The sequence below is a fragment of the Rhyacophila brunnea genome, unplaced genomic scaffold (assembly GCF_057557595.1).
Source record: "Rhyacophila brunnea isolate RB1 unplaced genomic scaffold, BYU_Rbru_1.0 scaffold_37, whole genome shotgun sequence".
Lineage (NCBI taxonomy): Eukaryota > Metazoa > Arthropoda > Insecta > Trichoptera > Rhyacophilidae > Rhyacophila > Rhyacophila brunnea.
This window is the reverse complement of record NW_028233037.1, coordinates 3,228,712-3,244,487: the sequence shown is the minus strand read 5'-3', so window position 1 is coordinate 3,244,487 and position 15,776 is coordinate 3,228,712.

The window sequence follows — 15,776 nt, the reverse complement described above, 5'->3', positions numbered from 1 at the left end:
TAGTAAAATGCAAATGCTTTTTGAAAAATTAAAAATAACACATTTTAGTGCGTCAATACTATTGAACCAATATATATGTAAAAGTCTTTAATAGACATAGTAAAGTTTTAATCCGATTATAAGATCTTTAATAAGACATGCTTAGGATAATAGAAAGTTCAGCTTATTTGTTATACATAAAGACAAACAAATTCATATGCATAGATATTGAAAAAGAGAATTCTGTAAAGCTTGCGTACATTTAAAAACAAAAAAATTATAATGAAAATAATTTACGATATAGTTTCTCGATCCAAGATTTTGCATCAGATCTATTATTAGCGATGTAAGCAATTTTTAAAAAAAGACAGAAATCTCTAAATATGAACTTATTTCGTATTTTAAGCCTTTAGTAGTTCCTTTTTTTAAGAATAGGATTAAATACAATTGCGCTAGATTATTTTTTGGATATTAAACTTCTATACAAAGATTTGAGACATAAAAGTAAGAAACAAAAATATTTTTTGTAGATTGATGTAAATAATATTTAATTTATGTATTTTTTTCAAAATTAGTTTTAAAAACACATTAAATAAGAATCCTATCATATTATACACATTATATTTACGCATCTAAAATTTTGATCTAATTAAAACACTCTTTTAAAACAAAAAAAAACAATAATACTCTGATTTTACCACAGGTTTTCTCTAATGATAACCAATGCAAATAAACCTTTTATATATAACCTTTATCCCTTAGAATCAATTTTGCATAAATGAACACATGACGGAGATATAAATGCCTTTAAATCTACATATAATCTTATTATAGAGCAACAACCAAATATTTTTGTTTTATTCTTATTTTCGTGGTACTGATGATGTGAATTAGTGTAAGTATTTATTTAAAATGACATAATATGCTTATATTAACTCATGAAGACAATAATAATTCTTGAACATTAGACAAAGAACTATGAAAATAGCAGCATAAAAGCAAGATGAATTATGGATATTAGCTTATAGCAAGTAATCTATATAATTAAATTAAACATAAAAACCATTTTTTTTTGGAATCAAATGATGATATTAAATGCAAAAAAGACATCAACCAAATATTTATTATACAAAAAATCCGAATTTTTTATTATATTCATTACAAAAGCGTTTTTATCGTGTAAAAAGTAAAAATATCATAAATAAAGATGCTATTCGTATCAAAAATAACATAAAAAAAATTTATATCCAAGAATATTAATTTAATGTCATATTTAATCAATTAAATCTATTTGAAAGATATTCCAACCGTTTATTGATGAATGCTTAGGCAACTGACGTGTATTTATGGTAAGATACTTATCTTAAATGGCGAGGGTTAAATTATCAGGCATGAAGAGTAACTATAAATCATAATATTAGCATATATATTTCGGCAAAATCTTAAATTCAAATTTTAACAGCATATTTTTTATGCTTATAAAGTTTTTTATCCCGTTTTAATTGAAGTTATTCTATATTTTAGATAAATCAAAAATTTCAAATGTAATTTTTTTGGCAATACTAAAACAATTAGCGATAAACTAAGATCATATAAGTAGTAAGGTCTGCAAAAATTTTAAGAAAACCCCAAATAATATCATTATTTAAATATATGGATTATAAATGATCATTTATAAAATAGTGCTACAGGTTATTATATTACAAATTGAAATATAATTCTAATGATACAATTTTTCTTAATGCAAAATATAATTTTTATAATTTCAGCATGATGGATTTAGAGATGAATTTTTTTCATATTAATTTATACAGAAATAAGAAATTAAAAAAACCATCCAATAATGTCATACCAAATACATAGAAATATTAAGATCCATTTTTGAACTTTTTTATTCAGATAAAAAATAATTATTTAAAAGATAGAACAGCAACCGTACGTATATATTTACCATAAAAGATGCATAGATCATTTACATGAACTAAATTTTGCAATAAATTGGATGAAATATAGAATCAAATAATTCTTAAATCTGCCTTTCAGATTAACATCTCTATTTGTCTGTGTTAAATCAAAAATTTTGATAGATTTTATAAAAAGCAAATATATTTCTAATATTAATATTATTGCCACATTAAAAATAATATTATAGTATTAATATATGTTATATTTGATTGTCACTGATTTTAACTTGAAAAAATGGTTATATTGAAATTCATAAGCAAATAATATAAATATTATTAGTTTCTGTCTCTAAAATAACATCATATCTACATGTAAAAAGAGATATAAAAATATTGTATTTAGTAAATTAGGAAGGGAATTCAGTTTGATCAAAAAATTAATTTTCTTTAAAATTTAATAATTATCAGTTAAAAACGCTCTTGAGGTGTCAAGCCTTATATTATTCAAAAAAATAATGTAAATATAAATGTATAAATAACAAAAAAATTAGCATATTAGGAAATTTATGTTTGCATTAGTTTTCAAATTATGCAAAAGTTTATTGAAGACATTGGATTTAAGAACACCTAATCATGCTTTTACAAATTCATTACGTAAACAAACACCCAAACAACTGTATCCACTAGCAACTCGGAGAAAACATCATAAATAACTGCTATCTGCGGTATTTATTTATTTTTTTTTTTGCAAATTCGTATTCATTGTTTATTGTATCATCCATATTCTTTAGTTTACTCACTAACAACGGGGCTTTACTACAACCTTTTTATGGCTCAAGAGAAGTAGGGGGGGAAATATTGCTAGGATTTTGCAAGCCTAATATTGAATCTCTTTCTGAATTTATTTTTGATTCTTCTTCAATACATTCCTTTCTCGCTATAGTATTTGTTTCTTTTTGAATTCCACCATTGAAACGTATAGAATCGCCTTTGTCTTTTCTTGGTATTTTCGGGAAAGTCTTTTTGCTTTGAAGAGGTCCTGGAAATATTTTCTTAAATAAATTATTAACATATGTAATAACCCTGGATTTTATTCTTTGGTATAAACCTTTTTTATTCCCACGATCATTTGAAATTTCATAAAAACTTGGCGAATTACTAGAACAAGAACTAGCAACTAGATCTAAATTAGCATGGTTTTGAGCGTTTTCATTCTCTAAAAGGGAATTTTTTTCTTTTTCATCTTTCGTATTCATCATTTCTGTATCATTTACCAGTATTACTTCTTTCTGTGTACTAGGCACATCACTCTTGATGTGTTTTAAATCGCCAGATTTGGATGTGTAGAAACCAGGTTCGAGGTTTATAATATTGGAATCGTCTGGTATTCCGGATGAGAATGTATTGGTGCCTAACAGGGGGTCTTCACTATTGGGGATATCATGAAATGTATCAAGACTTATTATATCATTTTTTCTGGTGTCTAAGTTATCTGCACTAAAAATTGTATATACCGGCGTACTACAATACGAATTCCAATAAATTTTCTGTGAAAATAAGCGTTCATACTCAACTACCTTATTCAATTCTTCGATTTTTATAAATAATGGCAGCTTTATAACATTTTCTAGTTCTAAAATCCCCATTTTTGCATCTAAATATACGGGAAAGATATCATAATTACATAAGACAAATACCTGTATATTATCCCAAACATGTAGACTTCTAATATTTTGCATATTTTTTTCATAATCGTAACCCTCTTGAATACTCATACTAGAGTCATTTTTCGGCCTTTTATCTGTATTCATGATCAGAATTCCAATGTTTTTGTGGTTCAAGTCCGCACAAAATTCATCAAAAATTTTTCTATGCGGCCAAGATATCGACATTGTTGAAAAAACATTAATTATACGGTACATATTAGGCGCTATTGGCAAATAAATTTGTTGATCTTTGCGAATATGTATTATATTTTGCCCGAACTCAGCTAGCAATAATTTGAAAAGCGACACATCGTATAAATAAAAAAAAAAGCGAACAAGTTCAGAATATTCATCCAAATCTGTGGCTTCAAATCCAAAAAGAATTATAAAACGTTTTAACTCTATTGCCAAATCCGTGAAATACTTATATAAAAATCCACCCTCCTCTTCAGAAGATATATAATTCTTTTGAAAAAGAATATGTATATCTAAAATGGATTTTTCCATTTCATTAAATAATTTAGTTACTGACGAATCTTCCCATTCAAATACATTTTTTACACAATGTATTGCTTCCTTTAATTCTATAACATTTATTTCTATACATGTGGCTGATTCCTGAGAAAAAAATTCTTTAGCATTATAATTTGAGCTTTTTAACACCATAGAATCTATCATATCATCGATTTTCTCACTTTTTTTTATCTCTAAATTTTCTTTTAGAAAAAAACTTGTTTGTCTTATTTTTAGCAAAACCAATAGACTTTGACATGAAATTTTAGTTTTTGATGACTCTTCATAGATATTTTGCATCACTGAAATTGCTAAATCATATAATTTATCCGCTTCTTTTTTCATATTATCTAGTGATTTTTTGTCGAAAGAAATATTCGAAACTTTTTTTAAATCGTAATTAGTATGAGTTTCAAACATTCTTTCATCTCTTCTTTCAAAGTGTGGTTCATAAATTTGCCCTTGAACCTCAGAATCTACCACATTTTGTACAGAAAATTCATATGAATCGACTTCATGTATCCCTTGTGTTGTAGCACTTAAAGATTTAAAAATCATAAATATAAATCCCAACCTAATTTGAACCGAAAAAATTAGAAATATTCTCATAATTAAATTTTATGGAGAGAGTCTATTTATATTGTATTTTGGAGATCTCCAAAATCAACCAATTACCACAATTACCATATATGGAAAGGTAAATTATAATTCGCGGTAAAATATATAATTTTATGAAAGAATACAGTTACCAATAAAACAGTATGACTTTTTGATATAATTCGTCAAACATTCGAGAATTTTTATTGGATAACTAGGACGAAATAAAATAACCAATGATGTTATATTTTAAATAACCATGATTTGTGCATAATAAGCAATTTATAAGATTCTCTTGGGTGAACAAAGATTATTTTTTACTAAGAATGCAATAAGAAGCCATGTTTATAATTATGCCTTTTCTTGTGATTTTTGGGATCAATATAGCATTTTATATAAATCTTTATAAAAAATATTCTTTCTAAAAAATAATCCGAATTTTTGCGAAATATGATCACAATAAAAAATTATAGCTCAAAATTCTGCAATTAATTTTTTATATATAAAAGAAAACAAAATAAAGCACGAAAAACACATAACAATGAAGTTTCGATCATTTTAATTTATCGAATTTTAATTTACTTTTTATTGGTTAAATTGTTAACTAAGTCTTTTCCAAATAAAGCACGTATTTTTCTATGATAGCATAATTCGTGAGACAAAATAAAAATGAAAAGCTAATAATCCCTTTATAAATACCAATGTATACTCAAATGACGAATATAATTATATTTTAATACATTTTAATAAGATTTCACAAATTTTTATTTTAAATTTTTTGATTGCTTTTTTACTATACAAAATAAATACAAAAGTTTGTTTAAAACACATCTATGTTTGTTTTCTAATTACAAAACCTTTGAATTTCTCGAATAATTACAAGAAACACCATCTTATAGTTTTTTTTAATTCTCCTATGATAAAAATAATATTATAAAAAAATCAAAAACAATTTTGCATTTATTACCAATAAACACGTTTTCTAGTCTTTCAAACAACAACATTATGATTAAATAATTAATCAATTGTCAATTTTTGATTTCTAGAATCGTAAAAAATAGTATCAAAATAAGATACTCGCCCAGGCTCATGAGTAAAATAAGTAAAAACGTTGTATCATATGAATGTCTCTATTCAAAGTTGTAAATTTCTTGTTTTAACAATATACGATTTTATTGGGATCTATTAGGCTCTGTTTATTATCTTAAATCTAGTAATATCATTATCCGCTACATTTTCAACTGCTTATCATCATATCTATATAGCTGCACTACGTAATTGGAACCATCAAAAATAACGTTTAACTCTTTAATTTATCAACCAGTAGCCGTAATCTTTTAAGATATGTAATTGTGACTGATGGATAAGAGTTATAGAGTTCAAAAAATGTGTAAACTAATAATTTTTCTATGACTTTTTCGTGCATGAGAGCTTATATAGCTACCAAGCCAACTTCTATCATCAAATGTATGGAAAAAAATATTTCTCTGTCTAAGTGTTTAAAACATATATAAATGGCTTTGAAGTGATTTTATTTGTGTGACATATCCGGATTGGAAAAAAACCCCAGCCAAAGTTGATAAAAAGCAAATTAGATTACTTATTTTTTGTATTTTATGCATTTAAAATAATTAGAATGTACTTAATATCTAAAAAATGATTTTCTCCGCATAATAGAAGTAATTCACTTCCAATACTCGGAATCTAAAATAAACATGTTCCCTTGTTGGTTTTTTAAAAATCATAATTCTTTTAATAAAATGGCGAGGGGATTCGATAAATAAAAATGGGAAGGAAAATTCATAATACTGTTGGTTACGTGATCTAAAAAGAAAAATATATTACCAAAAAAATAAAAGATGCTTTTAGACAATAAAACATTTAAATCAAAAGAAAATAAAGCCCTGCATACCTTTCTGTGAAACTAAAAATCATCTCAATAATAATTTGTTTATATTTTTCGAATCACAAGAATAATTGACAAATTCCATGACATTTCTCAATTTCTTTATATAAATAAATTATAAAGATTAATTATATAGTAATTACTAATTTAAATTTGAAAATGAAAATGTAACACACCTATCCGTAATAAATGAATTCCTCAGAACAAAATATGGCCTCGTTGACATAGACCTTCCTGCGCTTGAATTAAAACAAAAAGAGAGTTTTTTTGTGTAAAATAAAACAAAAAACACTACATCAAAAACTCTTCGATGTTCATAAAAAATCAACGCTTGAAATATTAGGATCCTCAAAGTGGCTACAATATGAAAATATCAGACCATTAGAAGAGGCGAGATTCTGCTTTATTCAGGATAGAAACGTATTCTTTGGAGATAGATCAAGGTGCCGCACTGTAACGACTCAATTAAAACTGTCGACTACTTAGCAAGCAGATGTAAAAAAATGCTTGGTAATGACTATACAAGAAGACACAACGAGATTGTAAGATGTCTCCATTTTATTTTGATAAGAAAATACAATTTCAAAAAAACTAAAAAAATCTGCAGACACTCTGTACAAGAAATAATGGAAAACGAATTCGCAGAGATCAAAGTAGATACAAGAAATAAAACTGACATCAAGTTATCGAATGACAGACCTAAATTTTTTGTATATGAGAAAAAGAAGAACTGCATCCCTCTGATCGAAATTGGCGTGACAAGTATTGACAACATAAACATAGTTGAAAACGAAAAATTGAGAAAATATGACCTGCTAGCATCTGAACTATCATTAATATACAAATGCAAGACATAAATTATTCCATATGTTATAACATGGGACGGTGTGGTGACACGATAGCATAGAAGGTACCTGAAGGAACTAGATGTCACGAACCAGGTTGAGGCATATATTTAAACCTTGGGATTTAGTATAAACCCTTGAATTAATAGGTCTCGAAAGAAGGAGGGGTATTGAAGAAGACTATGGAGAGGAGAAGATAGCCGAAAGTATAAATACGCTGTGTGTACAGAGAATCAAGCAAGCTGTGCCTGAGAACAAAAACTAAAATTACGACTATAAATATAGCCCTTAAATAAAAAATAATTTTTAGAATAGCCTTAACATATGATGGATTTTTTACACTATTGAAATATAAATAAATGAAAAATGCATAATTTTTTTATCTCTCCTAATCTATTCGACCATAATAATTACAGTTACAAGGGCTGGTGTTTGAAAAAAATCAACAGACGATGGTGCGGAGTTCTTAGAGATATATCTAAGAAGAAAATGGCTGCATGAATGTATATAAAAGTTGGAAAGCTTGTAATTTTATTAATTGATGATACGAAACTTGGAAATAATAAATACAATAGGTGACACAGAGTAGAATTGGTGGGGTTTATCGCTGGTATGAGAAGAATGCCCGAAAAAAAATTTATTGTGATGTAAATGTTACAAGTGGTAGCGGTATTATCACATTTTTTATACTGTAAAAACATTAAAAAAGGATCCATCATTTATATGAATAAATGACAGCCTATAAAAATAGTTTTATGTGAGCTTTAATTCAAAAATAAGCTTGTATTCAGTTAAAAAACCATAGAAATCTAAATTATGGGGCAATAAAGACACGGTGAACATTAAAAATAAGTTATTAATTAGGAATAACCATAAAAAAAGAAAAGAATATCAATGAATATCTTCATTACCTAGTTTGAATTAAGAAAGATAGTATTTATTCCTGTTATTTTTTTGCGATTGTTTTGTGGGGCTCTTTTTAAAAAAAAGAAAAATCAAAAAAACAATCTTTTTTGTAAAGCCTTACCAGGTAAGGTTTGAAAATATATTTGTAAATATATAACAAAATATCCCTCATTACAGCTTTCTATGGAATGTAGTGGCGTTTCTACATGAGAACAATAGTAAACTATACCAAACATCGTTTATTAATCCATTTTATAAAACTATATATCTAAAATAAAAAAATGGAGTATTTAATTAAAAGCTTGTTCATTAAAAGATACAAAAAGATTTTTTAACGTAAAGTATCAGGAAAAAGACCATCTTATACTGCAATTAACACATTGGCTGGTGAATAAACAATTATATAAAAGTTAAAACAAGAAATAGAAATATCGAATTATATAAAAATATTTTTTTTGGAACAGATAACAAAATTCATCCGCATATATTTCTTAGAAAGGCATAAAAATAATGTTATATGCTTACAAAAACCTTTTACATGATTTAGAGCCTAGAAAAGGATAAAAAAATTCAAATGAATTATCTGGCTTATATGCATGTTTTTTTTGCTAAAAATCGATAGATTTCTTGCCATATATATAATATCAAAAACTAAGTCTAAAAAAATTAAAACCAATGAAACTTCGATGGATTATTTCAATCTTTTTAAGTATATATAGGCTTTTAAAAATAATCGGCACAACCTTCATCAAAATTTTAAAAATTTACGAGCGAGTATTTCAAAATAAAAATATGCATTTATGATTTTTAAAATTTATCCATAAGACTTTGTATGTTTCGGCTTGCACTCAGTTTCTATGATTTAGAATATTGCCAAAAAATTAAAAAACCCTCATTGTTTAGATATCTTATAGTGTATTTACATTTTGTAGTTGTATCATTTACATTGAAATATATTAGGCTTAGCGCATAATGTCGATCTATAATTATAGAAATTTTATTGTGTTTTACCTCAATATTGCCATCTTAAGCCTATTTTTTTTTGTTTACATTGTATTCGAAAAGTATTATAAATAAAGATTTTTATATTTACAATTATGTATTACTTTGTAGAGGCTTTTATGTGCCAATTTTGAATTTATTTTGGTAAACAAATACAATACTTTTCTTTTAATTTTTATTCATATTCCTACGACTATTGCAGTATCATTGGATTTAAAATGCCAATATTATAATTGTATATTTGTCTAATATAATTGTTTTATATAAATTTTGGCGCGTGGTTCACGCACTCAGTATCCAGATAAATTATATCTAAAAAAATCACATAGGGATCATTAGTATTTATATAAAATTTTATACGTAATATCATTGGTGAATATTGGTATACAACTATAGATTGATTAATTTTGGTTGGAGTTTATAGACATTACCATATAATTTAGAAACGAAATAATAGTATTCAAGATGTGTTTGCTTTTTTTATGCTTAAAGAGTTAAGTGTGACCGTTCATTTCATTCATTTATAAATGCATGACTGTATTTATAACCAATCTATAAATCTTAAGTCATGTTTTAAATATAGATATGAAATATTAATTTTTAAAATTAAGTTATCAGTACATTTTTTCTGATAAAAAAAATCATGCACAAAAGCATAAATTTTATTAATTTAGACTATTCGGGAGCTAAATATACATAATTCAAATATGTTCTTGAATGAAAAATATATTATCTTCGGGTTTCTGCTATTTTTAAAGATCAATGCACAAATTATGTAAATGAAAAAAAGGTAAAATAACTTTTGTTAAATATTTTTTATACGACAGATTTTTGTGAGTTGTATATATTTCATTCATTAACTGTGTTTCAGCGATATTTATTTTATATTTTTGCACAAAACAGAAGTATAGGAATTTTCATTGTATAAGATTAGTGTTTCGTATAAAAATTTATTGTATAAATTTCAAATGTGCAAAACTTGCTAAATATCTAGATTTTATGGGTATATTTGAAATCCCTTGGTCAGAATTTTATCGAAAAGGAATTCTATGGGCATTTTCTGCATAAAAACCAATATAACAATAAAAAAATCACCCTATACACCCGGATATTATATATTATAAAAAATTTCTTAATAAGATATTGGATAATTTTTACCATAAAAAATTTGAATATAAAAATTTATGGAAAACCTTTTTTTCCATAGATATAATAAAAACCTTTTAATTCTTTTAGAGCGATGTAATTACCACTTATTATATCTTACTGTGCATAAAATCTTCTTTAATCTAATCCTACGTTAGCATTTTTATAGCATATTGCATATGCTTTTTCTTTTATTTTTCCTCCTATCACTATGTTCTTTGAATCGAGAAACAATAAATTTTCAGCACAAGATTTTATTTTTTATTAATATTACCATATTTTCAAAGATTTTTATACTTTTTCAGACATTAGAAAACAAAATATGCGTATAAATTTGGTTGTGTCGAAATATACGATCAAATTTGTTTAACCAAACTCAGTTTTTTTAAATAATTATGATAAACTTTCTAATGATTAATAAAAACTTATAAATAATTCATTGGTTATATATCAGAATTCGAGATATTATCTAGGAATTTCTACATACCGCAAAAACTCACATGTTCTTTTTAATACAATAATTTTAATTATGTGCATAGTAAAAGAGAATGAAAAAATAAAATATATATTTGATTAACATTATATTTAATTTTAAAGTCGTATTTCTTATGGCAACTATTACATAAGAAGAAGATAAAAAAATAATTAAAGAAATTTGTATTCAAAATGTTTCAATTTATGTACCCTATGAAATTTGACGATCTTATACTTGTTTTTACGCACTTTCTTTATCAAAAAAATCTTATGAATTATCATAAATCAAAATTAATAACAAACAAAAACGCCCTTTATTTCTCATATTATTCCTTATACTTATAAAACTGTAAATATTTATCTAGTAACTCAGTTGTTCGATTAAATTGGCACTATTATTATCCTGCATACGATGGGGGTAAAATTTTCTTCAAAGATATACAATATATTTCCGCGTCGAATTCTATCATTTTTCTGCCTTTTATATGCTCGTCAATAAATGAAAATTCTACTCTGCATATTATTTTTATGACTCATTCTAGTTAGCGTAGTTTATTCATTATAAAATTTATTTTAACACTGTTTTATTATATGGCGTTTTTATTCTATAGATCAGATGTACATTTTAGAATTATATTCCTTGATAACAAAATTAATTTTGTATTATATGCTTTGTATTATTTTAATAGTCTTAAAAACAAAAAAAATCTTAAGACAACTCGTACGCAGATTCTGATACACTCTTTCAATAGAATTCTCTTCAAAACCTTATCATTGTATTTTAATTTGATAGATTTATCTATTCAAGTGTCTTCTTCGAGTATATTGTTTGTACGTGTGTTTATGTTTTCATTGGATTTTAAAAGGTTTTATTTGCGACGTTTAGATCGGTTAAATATATCCTCACTTTGTAGCGAGTTAATCGTACTATATCTTACTCTCATTTTGAGTTCTTATTTTACCATTCTTTAGAAATTTTATGATGATGAATCTTCAATAAATCTATTAAATAATTGGTTATATGATTATTTTATAGAACTATTAATCAAAGAACACAAAAACAAGTCTTAATTCCTAATTTCTGGGTATTATTTTATAGGATGTTTTTATCGATGTATTCATGGTAAAACAATCATTGAATTGCATTATTAATATGATTTTTTATTTAGGTCCTCGAATTTATATATTTTTAAGTATGAATTCAAATTGTGTATTTAATAAAACAAGTATTTTTAACTATCAAGTCGTTTTAAAAATATTTGAAAGACATCTTCAAAATTACGAATAATTCATAGATTCTATGTTAATAAAAATATACAAGTATGTCTATTTTTTACTACATTTCTATTTTTCTAAGGCTTTTATGTCGTAACCAATACAGATATATGCAACCACTAACACTAGTAAAACCAAAGTAAAAAAAATACCTACAATTAAAGGTGTACAGAAAAAGGAATCTTCTTTCATTAGACTAGTTGGCCTATTGTTTTCGACATAAAAGTTTGCATAATTTGGAGTTTTATTTGTTGATGGTGCTCTGTGCAAATTTCGAATGCAAGTTCGAGGGGAAGTGTGAGCACTAAAAGCATTTATTTGTTTCAAAATTTGATGTTCTTTCTGTTCTTTTTATTGGTATTATATATTGACATGCCCCCATCATCTTGTAAGGGTGTTTTAATGCCCCGGAATTCTGTTTAGGAATGTAAAACGTGTTCTTAACACGATCTATAGATAAACTATTGATTTTATTTACTGTTAAGGAATTTGATTCTTCTCTTTGTAATTTTTCTAAATTAATCTGCTGATCATGGGAAATTTGTAAAGGCTCATCTAAAGAGCTTGTTGTCGATTACGAACTTTATTGTTGTAATATTTTGATCCTGAATAATATGTTCAAGAAATTCCGGCAGTCTGTTGGTTTTTATATCGATTCGAACAGCGAGGCTTGTTAAAATAGGTTGGTTTTCTGGATAACTCACTATTGAATCGATGGGCATGTTTTGTCTTGCGGATGTGCCATTGATTATATTCACGGTGCTTCGCTTATAGACGCTCTTATCGTATCGGAAGAACATTCTAGTATACTCAATGGTCTGTGTGTAATATCTGCTGTTGTAAGACTTGAGTGCACTTGTTCGCTGTATGTTGGAATCTGATAAGTTATTTGTTTTTTTTGAGACTCCGGTCGGCAGATTTGATTGCATTCCGGCATCATTAAATTTTGAAAAAATTGCTGTTTTTTGGATCATTTGGTTCCATCAAAACTTAATTCAACATGTAAATTCAAGTAGATTGGTTCTAAAAAATTATCTTTCTTAAGAACAACGAGCATTATAAGATCCAGTTTTTTAAGCTCGTAAATATTTTCTGTGTTATTAAGTGTTATATTAATCACATAATTTAACTTATGGGTGTTATTTGATATTCTTGTCCTCAATAAAGTATTTCCCATTTTAACTTCTTTGGTATTTATTTCCAACACCATCTTTTTAACTTTCGATTTATTCATCAAATTATCTGTGCTTTCAGTAAGTGGAAAACAATCAAGACTTTTTATATATATCTTAACGATTTTTAACGTTCCAAGGTTATCAACAAACATTTCATAAGTATTCTTTTTGGAAATATGCGATCTTATTTTTCTTAAAGAATCATTAACTAATGTTTTGAATGCCTCAAAAATAATTTGAAAAAAAAAACATATTCTTCAACGGTAACATTCTTTTCATATAATTAATTAAGAGTATATTTGATTTCATGTGTGTTATAAGCTAAAAATATATAATTGATTTCTTCATATTCATTAACAACTATATTTTCGTGTTGCTCATCCCTTTCAATGTCAGAAAAATGAAATCTTGATGCCAAATTCACGGGTATATTTAAGCATCCTGCGATATCTATAGCCTTAAAAGCATCTTTAATCAATATCTTTTCTGTTTTTTCTTGTAAATGAGGTCGAAACTCGATACATAATTTATTTTCTGAAATTACTTCTGTGTTTTGAACTTGATTCGTCGCTAGTGGATTATAAATGCCAACAAATGCTGTTTTTAATGTGCTATCTTTATATAAAATCACATTTAAAGAATATATATTTATATATTTCAATGTACTTATAGGAAATAAATTTGTTCTATATTGTAGTGATAACTTCAATGAATTAATCTTGAGCATTCTTTTTGCTAAATGAAGCCTTATAATTTCGGATTTCATCAATGCTTTCAAAAAAGCTTGGATATTATTTTTACAAAGCCGATTGATATGCAACACCGCCCCATAGATATCCATAATAATGAAATTTAAGGATGGAAGCTGTGGTTTATTATAGGATTAAAAGTCGAAAACATACTATTTAAATCTGATCCTATAATTTCTCTGCGAATTTGTGATTCTTCTGTGCCCTGTAATATTTCAATTTTTCATTTAAAGCCGAACGCGATCCACCGAAAATATTAAAAGAAGCCATTTGATTGATTTTAACTTGTTGTAATTCTAAAAATTGCGATATAATTGAAGAATATAAATGTAAATAAAAACAACCCCCTTAAATTCAAAAATTTCATGTAATTCTATAGGGTTATATATTTATATAAAGTTTTCAAGACTCTAATCGCTTACCTTCAGTCAAATCAATCAACGTATTAAGTACTTGAATTGCATTTTTAAAAATTATTCATCATAAAAATGAATGTAAATAAAAGTGAATTTTCCAGCGCCGTGATTGTCAAAATTATACAAAATCTATCTGCCAATCGGTATTATAAAAATTGATTCACCTATAATATTTAAAAAAATTAACGGCAAAAAAAAGAATACAATTCGCTAATATAGTTAGAACAAGAATTTATATGTTAAAATGCGATACTGGGTTATAAAATATGTTCTTTTATTTATGTTTTTGTAGTATATCATATCCACTTAATGTAACAAAAGGTATAGATGCGTTTATTTAACGGAGTAAGATAGGGAAATACAAACAATTTTATTTAAAGATCTATAAGTATCATACATTTATTGAAATAATGGGGATATTAAACGAAAGGCTTTTACCTATATAAAATAAAAATGTTTAGCTAGTCTAGAGACGAAATAGATTCAAAAAAATAATGTTTTAACATATGAAATATTTAGATTGCAAAAAGTTTAGGATTAAAAATGAGATGGTAACATGCAACTCAAATCAAAGCTAAGAAAATCTTTTAAATAAAACATCAAAATAAGAAATATGGTAAATTATCGAAGAATATGTGATTAAAACGTGTGTAATAACTTTTTATATAGATATGTCTTGGTTAGATTTTTTAAACAGATTGGAGATTTTAATATATTCTAAACCGCTACAAATTATAGTTAATGATACTTTTTAATGTTGTAAATTACAAAAAATATCGTTTATTCAAATTTTTTTGATCATCTCCATAATTAATACAAAGGCGTAAAACCAAAAATATTTATATCAATTATATTTTACAACAATATTTCTGGAAATTATGCTCGAAATTTATAGGTTTCTAGGTCAAAAATCTAGAAGCCTGTTTAACTTTGGATTTTATGGTTGTCCAAATAATTAAATTATAAATGAGACCCACGAATGAAAGCTTTATATCTATATTTCTTTCAATATTTGTGTATCTTACGGAACCAGAATCTTTGCTATAGAATACATGCTTTTTATCAAATTGTCATCTAACAATAAAATTTATAAAATCATTGAATTGTAATCTTTTATCAATATTATCAAGAAAAATCAATTATGTCTTGATAAATTTGTTGTTTTTATAAGCATAAAATGCTT